The sequence below is a fragment of the Vipera berus genome, assembly GCF_964194415.1.
Source record: "Vipera berus genome assembly, chromosome: 1".
In the NCBI taxonomy this organism is placed as follows: Eukaryota; Metazoa; Chordata; class Lepidosauria; order Squamata; family Viperidae; genus Vipera; species Vipera berus.
The window spans coordinates 202,257,752-202,266,872 of NC_138202.1; the positions used below are offsets into that span (position 1 = coordinate 202,257,752).

At 39.3% G+C, this 9,121-nt stretch overlaps 1 long non-coding RNA gene across 1 annotated transcript; it reads right to left on the reverse strand.

Annotated features, from left to right (window-relative positions):
• Positions 1 to 357: 357 nt before the first annotated feature.
• Positions 358 to 7,431, reverse strand: LOC308663857. Its single transcript, XR_014025513.1, has 4 exons — positions 7,126 to 7,431; positions 5,160 to 5,234; positions 4,135 to 4,183; positions 358 to 1,789 (listed from the first exon to the last, which is right to left on the reverse strand). It is a non-coding gene; the product is annotated as an uncharacterized lncRNA (long non-coding RNA).
• Between the last annotated feature and the right edge of the window lie 1,690 nt (positions 7,432 to 9,121).

The following is a 9,121-nucleotide window of genomic DNA, read 5'->3' on the forward strand; positions in this document are numbered from 1 at the left end:
TTCTGTATTATCTTCCAAAATCTAAAATATCAATTTGAAACTTATCCAGTATCTTCTCAGAGATTAGATCAGATAAATCTTCATTTGTATCAGACTACTGCCATCTTGTAGTCTATCCAGCTTTAAGTTTTCTTTTGGTTTCATTCAACTAATTTGCAACTTCTGTATGCAATGATTTGAGCAGCTCTGTAATTTATCTCTGTCAAGATTAAATTTTCACTTTTTAATAATTAAAATATAATTTGCATTTTCTTTTCTATCAATTATTTATTTTGTTTCTTTCTTGTAAGATTGGGCTATCTCTTAAGGTAAGGTAAGGTAAGATAAGGCAAGGCAAGGCAAAGCAAGACAAGATAATCTTTATTGTTATTTTTTTTTTACTGTGGGCACAACGGCTCACATCAAAAATGAAATTTAGTTGCCCGCTCTTAAAAGTGAAACACATACATGACACATACCTAACCATACTATATACAACATATGTATAGACCCACACCCCTACATTACATAACAAATAAATATTAAATACTGTCCATCTTGAATATATAATGGAAGGAGGAAGCTTGAGAGTTCACAAGGTTAATGCTGTATGGAATGAAACTATGGCTGAATCTGGATGTTTTGCTGTGGATACCATGAAGCCTCCTCCCAGAAGGTAACAAGGAAAACAGGTCATGAAGAGGATGTGTAGTGTAATAATCTTACGAACCCTGCACAAGCAATGCTTCTGTGCTATGTCCTGGATGGAGGGGAGGGAACTGCCAATGATCCTTTTGGCCATCCTCACCATTCTCTGCACTGCCTTCCTGTCTGAAGCAGTGATGTTTCCAAACCAGATTGTGATGCTGTATGACAGGAAGTTCTCGATTATCCCCTTGTAGAAAGTGGCCAGGACAGGGGAAGGAAGATGTGCTTTTCTCATGTGACGCAGAAAATGCAGGCGCTGCTATGCCCGCTTTACCAGTTTCTCACTGTTGAGCGACCAAGCCAGCCTACTTGTTAGCTGCACACCCAGGAATTTGATGCTGGTAATCATCTCCACAGGTGAATCATTAATGCACAGAGAAGTGTGGCTATGCCTGCCTTTTCTGAAATTGACAATGATCTCTTTGGTTTTTCCAGTATTTAAAACTAGGCTGTTTTCCTTACACCGGTTCACCAACCTCTCAACCTCCTTGCGGTAAGCTTCCACCTTGTCATCATGAATAAGGCCCACTACTGTTGTATCATCTGCAAACTTCACAATATGGTTGGTGGCAAACCTAGCACAACAGTCATAGGGCAACAGGGTGAGCAGCAGCGGACTTAGGACGCAGCCCTGAGGAGAACCTGTGCTCAAGAAAATGGTATTAGAGGTATTTGTTCCAACTCGCACATATTGGGGCCTGTTGGTAAGAAAATTAATAATCTAGTTGCACAAAGGAGTGTTTAAGTCTAAAAGGCGCAGTTTGTCTACTAAATGCTGGGGAATGATTGTATTAAACGCCGAACTGAAGTTGACAAACAACAAATGCATGTGAGTATTTCTTTCCTCTAAGTGCTTCAAGTTTAGATGGAGAACGGAAGAAATAGCATCCTCCGTAGAGCGATTTGGTCGGTAGGCAAACTGAAGCAGGTCAAATGCTGGCGGGAGGCTGGATACAGTAATGTCCTTTATCAGCTTTTCAAAGCATTTCATAATGGTGGATGTCAGTGCAACCGGGCAGTAATCTTTGAGGCCTGTAATTGTGGACTTTTTTGGCACTGGCAAGATGATGACTGTCTTAAAGCTCGATGGGACCACTGCCTGCTGCAATGAGAGATTGAAAAAATCCGTGAGAACACAAGCAAGCTCATCTGCGCATTCCCTAAGGACACGTCCAAGGATGTTATCCGAGCCTGCTGCTTTCCGAATGTTAACTTTCTTCAGTGTTTTCTGGACAGAGGTGACATCAAAGCTTAGCGCTTGCTCATCAGGATGGGGCACAGCTTTCCTAGCAGGAGTGCTATTTGATGCCTCAAATCTACCCAAAAAATGTATTCAGTTTGTTTAGGAAGTCTGTGTTGTCCTTGCATCCTGCAACCGTATCGTGATTCTTTTTGCACTGCTGGCAATGAGGTGGGTGTGGCTTCGGTATGATGAAACCGGCCCATGTTCCAGCAGTTTGACACCCCTGCTCTAGATGATTCAGTCCTTCCTCTCCTTCTTAAGCGCTATAGAAGCATTACAAGACTGCTTTGAGTGCACAGATTGGGGCATGTTTAAGGAAGCAGCTACTGATAACCAACATACAAATGTTGAGGACTATACCACCACAGTGTCTGCATATATCCAAAAGTGCATAGAAGATGTCTGTGTCCTGAAAAGGATTGTCGTGAGGGTGAATGAAAAACCGTGGCTGACTTATGAGGTCTGCAAGTTGCTAAAAGCACGGAATGTGGCTTTTACAGTAAATCTGGTGACTTGCTGGCACTTAGAACAGCCAGTGAAAATCTGAAAAGCGCCATAAAAGGTGCAAAGCAAGCCCATTGCCAGAAAATTCAGAACTTTTTCAGGACCCAACAAACACCAGGCAAATGTGGCAAGGGATCCAGGCCATTACGGATTACAAGGTAAACTAGACAGGAAACAGACTAAATGAGCTAATTGTACTTTATTGTTAGGCTACAAGCCTCAAGGTACAAACTTCCTGTCATCACTTTTAACCACTGGAACAATTAGGCCAGGTCCTTCCTAAGTTTCTTTCTCTGATTGTTTATCCACTGGGGGCTCCTGCCTTTCTTTTCTGATTGTTCCTACTCAACATCTCCTCCCTTCATTCCCCAAGGTTATCAACTCGTAGCACTGCACTTTTTTGTGTATCTGTGTATCGAGACAATATGAATGCGAATTAATAAAAACAATCCTGAAATATAAAAATAGAAGGTACCCTTTTCACCTCATTTTATAAACAAGCAGCTACAACCTTTGATTTCATGAGGATTAAAAATGGAAAGCAGCCACACTGTCGTTGATGATTTCAATAGCAGTAGTTATAAACAGAATTATAGTTTCCCAAATATGGATGGCGACTTGGAATATAACTTCCCAAATATAAATGGTGGCAACCTGGACACTAGCAGAATTTGATACATGACCCTAAATTCCTTTAACTGGGGCCACTAGAAAAGAGAGTATTGTCATGATTTTGTCAGCCATAACATTGTATTGCCAAACAGCAAAGTGGTTTTGGCCACACTCCTTGCCTCACCTTTTGCATTTCAAATTTATTCAGTGGTAATACCTTTGTGATGTTTGTTCATTTTAAACCAGCTAGCAAAAATTCATAGCTCATCTTGATGCAGAGGGAATGGATATTGAAGTAAGCCATACAATTATGAAAATATTGTCAAAGGTATGCAATATTTTGTCAGGCTACATGAATGAAGAAGTTATCTCCCTGGTCACATACTGTAGTAATTTTCCATGGTAAGTATTCGGAACCCTATCAACACATTTGTAAAAACTTTTGTCTCTACAGGAGAAGAGTTTAGTCTTTGCTGGTTGAAGAACAACACAAAACATGGTGGGAATTGAATGAGAGAATGGGCCCACAACAACCCAGCTCTTCTCCTTCAAACTGTCAGAGTCCATAGTAAAATCTTTTCAGGTCTGCCCTAACATCTCAACAGCTGAGCAGAAACCAATCCATACAGTTTCTGAGTCCCAGGAGCGAGGTGATATAGACTACAAATATGATCACTGAACCATGTGGTTGGTCAAGTGGAAGTAACAGGATATGTATTGGCCATTGGTTTTAGTTACCATTCAAGGTTACAACAGTGCTGAAAAAAACATCAATTTTCAATTAGTCCTCATATGTGCAACTGTCATACTATCCCTGTAGTCATGAGATCAAAATTCAAGTGCTTCGCAACCAGCATATTTTTACAATGGTTGCAGTGACACAGGGTCATATGACTGACACTTGCAACTTTCTCAATTGGTTTCCAACAAGCAAAGTCACCATGATTCACTTCAATGACCCCCAGTGTGTTTCAATAATAGCTACAGCAAAAAAAAAGGTCTTAAAATCAAGTGAGATTCACTTAACAACTACTTTGCTGAGTGATGGAAGTTCCAAGAGCAATTGTAGTTGTTAAGGTGAGGATTACCTGCACATGTCTTCTCAGTAGACTATCCCCTCCAAGCATCTAGAGAACGCTAGCAAATCAGAATGAGGGAAGAAAATTGATGAATGCTAGATACCTTCTGTGTTAAGTGCATCATTTGAGACATTTGAAATTACACAAAAGTTTTTTATGGCTACAAAAGAATCAGCTGTAAGGCTTGGTTTTTTTCAAGAGAATATCATGCCATACATGACTAAGAAAGCCTACAGAAGATGAGACAGGTATTGATGGAAAAGAGCAGTTTTCTATTGAAATAGAACTTGATGAGTAGAGAATTACGGTATATAATTAAATTGATTTCAAAGCACTGTCACTGAGCCTAGAATCAAGAAGGTCACACTCGATCAGAGACCTGTTATTGTACCATCCAAAGTATCATCTTGTACTTTGTCTTTCATTAATAAATAGATATTAGAAGAAGAACGTAGACTTTGCTGAATTCTAAATGAACCAGAGAAACTTTATTTTTTTTTAATTTTAATTCCATTTATATCCCCCGCCCTTCTCCGAAGACTCAGGGCGGCTTACAAGCTTAGCAGTAGCCTTCATTCTATGTATATGCCTGCTTATTAGGGCTTTCACACACACCCGAAGTGGCATTATTACAAAGTCAGCTTATTGCCCCCAACAATCTGGATCTTCATTTTACCTACCTCGGAAGGATGGGAGGCTGAGTCAACCTTGAGCCTGGTGGGATGCGAACCTGCACTAATTGCAGGCAGCTGGTGTTACATAAGGAGGCATTAGCCCACTGCTCCACCAAGGCTCTATTATCTTCAAAGATAATAAGCTGTTATCAAAACTGCCAACTTTTCTCAGAGAAAAATTTTGGTTTTAGAATTTTGTGATATCATTTTAGAGTGGTTTTTGCTATTTCTTCCAAACCAGTGGACAAGATGACTGTTTCCTTGTGTCTCACCATCCATTTTTCCTAGCTATTATTTTGACTCATACTAAATAGCTCATTCAATTAAAAAGAACATAAAAAATGCATTTTGCCATCTTACGTTGGACTCTTCTTCCAAAAGGATCCAATCTGAAATGAAGTATTTGGTCTTTCATATTTCCGCCATCCCAGCTTCCTGTAATAAAACAGAATGCATGTTTAATTTGATCGACATTCTGCCTTTTTTTTCCTCAGGAGCTGAAGACAAGCATACATAATGCTCCCACTATCTATTTTCTCCAATAACAACAATAATCCTGTGAGGTCGGTTGAGTGTAAGAGTGTGATTTGCCCAAAGTCACTTCAATGAGCTTCTGTGGCTAAGGATGGACTAGATTCTGCCTTTTCCTGATTTCCAACACCTTAACCACTACACCATACTAACTATGTTAAAATGTAGGTGGGTTTGCCAGTGTTTACAAAATCAGCAAAGAACTCCATAGAATCTTAAAAAGATTAGTGCACATAATGCAAAGTACTTTGGCTCAAGACACCCTCCAGTGGGCAAACTGATACCCTGAATATGCTGCTTTCCAGTCCAGGAAAATAAAATTCTTGAGGCCACTGATTCAGTCCTGTGTGCTTTCAATAGGTAGGCATGTGCTTCAAATCCATTGGTATCAGAAGGAGACATTTTGATTATTATTGAAATAGTTTTTTAATTAACCTTAAAAAAACAGGACCTAGATTTCTTAGGCTGGTGTTCAGCTTGGCCCAATCGCATAAATGCCTAGAGAGCTAACTCAAAAGTAGTTAAGTTTCCTTTGAAAATGAATTATGATCCTTTAATGAGTTCCCCCCCTCCCCTGGGCAAAATTTCCACTTGGAAAAGAATTGGGGATGAGAGAAAGAAGAAACAAGTGGTGCACACTATATGGAACTTTATTTTAAGGTTGCAATGGTGTTAATTAAATCAGAGGAAGGGTGAAAGAGGTGAATATTCTATCTGGCCTGTAAAGTGGTGGAAGAGTACTCTGGACAGGGGAAGAAACAAAAGTTGTTGATTTACTCTGCCTGAACTTTAATAGTTGTAAGGGAAGGCTAGGTGAACCATTTAGTGCCAACTCAATCAGGAGGGGTCATCTTGTCAGTAAATGGCAATGTTTGTATCTTTACATATGGAACAAGCACCACAGATGAAGTAGATGTGCAAAGATACTGCCTGCCCCTTGTAAAGCACCCAGCACGGGTGAACTGCAGACAGGCTACTGCCTGCCTGAACTGATTGGTGAGGATTGCTGATAAGATGAACTTCAACTTTTTAACCACACTCCACCAACGGAGTGGTGAAAGAGGGGTGGTGGCTAGGAATGACTCCATTCTCTCCTGTCACTTCTCCAAGGCATGTTCTAGGAAGGAAGGAAGGAAGGAAGGAAGGAAGGAAGGAAGGAAGGAAGGAAGGAAGGAAGGAAGGAAGGAAGGAAGGAAGGAAGGAAGGAAGGAAGGAAGGAAGGACGGACTACTCTTTTTTTATCAAATACAATATTTCACTTGATGGAGATAATGGCTACAGTAGGATTTATCACATCTTAAAAAATATAGCTCCTAGCTTTTTAGTTAGATGATTCATATTTCAGTGTGGTAATCATTGTTTTTATACATTTCAAAATTTTAAGAAAGTATTTTTGACCTTTATGGCTGGACTTTCAGCATTGTACTTAGGCCCATCTTCCTCAACATGGTGCCTTTCGAAAGTGTTGGACTACAAACGCCAGTATTCCCAATAAGCATCTTCAATTATAGTTTTTGGGAATTTTAACCAAAAAACTTTGAAGACCATCATATTAAGGTAGACTACCTGTTGACTACAAGCTACGCTGTTCTCTATTCTCTATCCTGAAAAAGTTTGATTTAGGCAAGAGTTTCCATTACATTACTTCAATATACCTCCATATATATGCAGTTTATTTTGACTCACACTTTTATTAGAATTTTAATTTTTATCTTGACATTTTTGTGTAATCTACAAAGTTAATAGATGAGCAGAGCTAGAGATTATCAGGCTTTAGAAATTCTATTTTAATTACCTGTTTGTTTCTACAGCAGTGTGCATACCTGTGAAGTTCATTACTTCAGAAGAATATTAACTGCATCTCTCTTTTTTCACTTTGGAACTCACCATGTTTTCTTTCTTTTTTTAAATTTCAGTTTAAAATTTTTCAGTTGGCTCCTAAAAAGGTTAGTGATCTAAGTATAATAGGAGGAAAAGACATAACAAAAGTTTACTGTAAAGTACAGCCATTACTAGAACAGTTATGAAATAAAAAGAACACTATCTTCCAAAGAATGTGGAGATTTATCTGTCTAAATCAAATGCCTAACCTGTGACTCTGTTTCACACAGCTACTGCTCTTTCCCCCTCTGTGCTGTTGAGGCATTGCAAATGCAACTTGCTGGCTTGTCAAGTCCACCCCCCCCCTCCCCAGGCACATACATACCTTAAGAGGAGAAGCAAATACTGGATTCTTTCCCACAGCCTTAAAGCTGCTAGCAATTTGCATGAAATTGAGCAGACTGTAATAACGGCAAAGCAGGAATCAATGAAAAATTGTGAGGATATATATCTACAACCAGACATATTGTGACATCCAGCAATCTGACAGTGACATCTCTTCCAGTGATAATGGCAGCTCTTCCAGCACCATTAAATCCAGCAATAGCAGTGGTCTGTTCTATAAATGATAGCTAGCTTTCAGCTGATATGCAGCTGATGCGATAATGTCCATCAATTTGCATGATGGCATAGACAGCCAGAATTAATTGTGCATGTTTTGTGAACTAAGTAGTTGAGCTAAGTAACTTGATTTCTTGGTGGTTGTTTTTTTTTAAAAAAAAGTTGTGTTCCTGGGGAAATGTGACAAACAATCCACACAATTTTGAGTGTCAATTGATCAAATGGAAGCAACAAAGAAATGTATGCTATTATATACCGTCCAGATAAAGAGGCAGGCACTTCTAAATATGTCTGGAAAAGATTGAAGTTAGAAATGTATATAAAAAGAAGCAACTCAGATTTTGAGAGATATGAATTTTTCCTGGAACAATAAGGTTGTTAGTTCACTTTCAGCCATAGATTTTCAACTGCATTCTGAGCCAAAGGAAAAGCATCATTAAAATAAAGCCCAGTGAAATGTCCAAACAGCATATGAAATTTATCACACATAAGATTTAATGCTCCTTGAGACCCCAAACCAACAACATTTTGTAGCTTTGTAAATGATAACAAAAAAATAATTGGCTGATGAATTGGGCTGATGATTTATGAAATATATACTAGAGTAACTCTATTGGTCACGGGAATCTTTCATTCTTCTCCAAAGACTGACTTGCCTAAGACTGCAGGATTCTAATTTTCTCTATTAAGTCAGATGTGGCATTGTCTAAAGCAGAAGTCCCCAACCTATGGGCCGTGGCCCATTAACTGGGCCGCGGCCTCTTGGCTGCCAGGCCACATGAGTAGCTGGGCAGTGCACATGCATGTGCACGTGCTCACCCCCGCTCGTGCCACTGTTGCCACAAGTGTTGTGTGGGCAGTGGCAGCCCCACTAGTATTGCATGGATGGCGGCAGTGCCACAAGCAGCAGGTGGGCCATGGTGTGATCCTATTCTGAACCACTATAACAAAAATGCTTCTTTCCTCTTAGATTTAGGTAGGGCAACACATCCTTATTTTCTTTAGATTAATGTAGTGTTTCACTGATTTGATGCTTTCCAGCTCAGTTGAACCAATTTGGCCATTTCTGAACCCCTGAACCAGACTGCCAGATTAAGAAGAATGATTTCTCACAACTGTTACAGTAACTTTTTAAAAAAAACCAAACCCAAAAAAACACCAATTCAGCTTTCCTGATTTTTAGAACTCTGAATAGCATTATAATCGAGCAGAATCAGTTTGATATTTCTTTATTTATCCAACTCGTATACCGCCCACTTCTCCAAAGGCAACTCTAGGAAGATTTTCCAATTCATATTCCTATTCATCAGTATATTTATTATCTTTCACAATAACATTGAAAGAAAGAG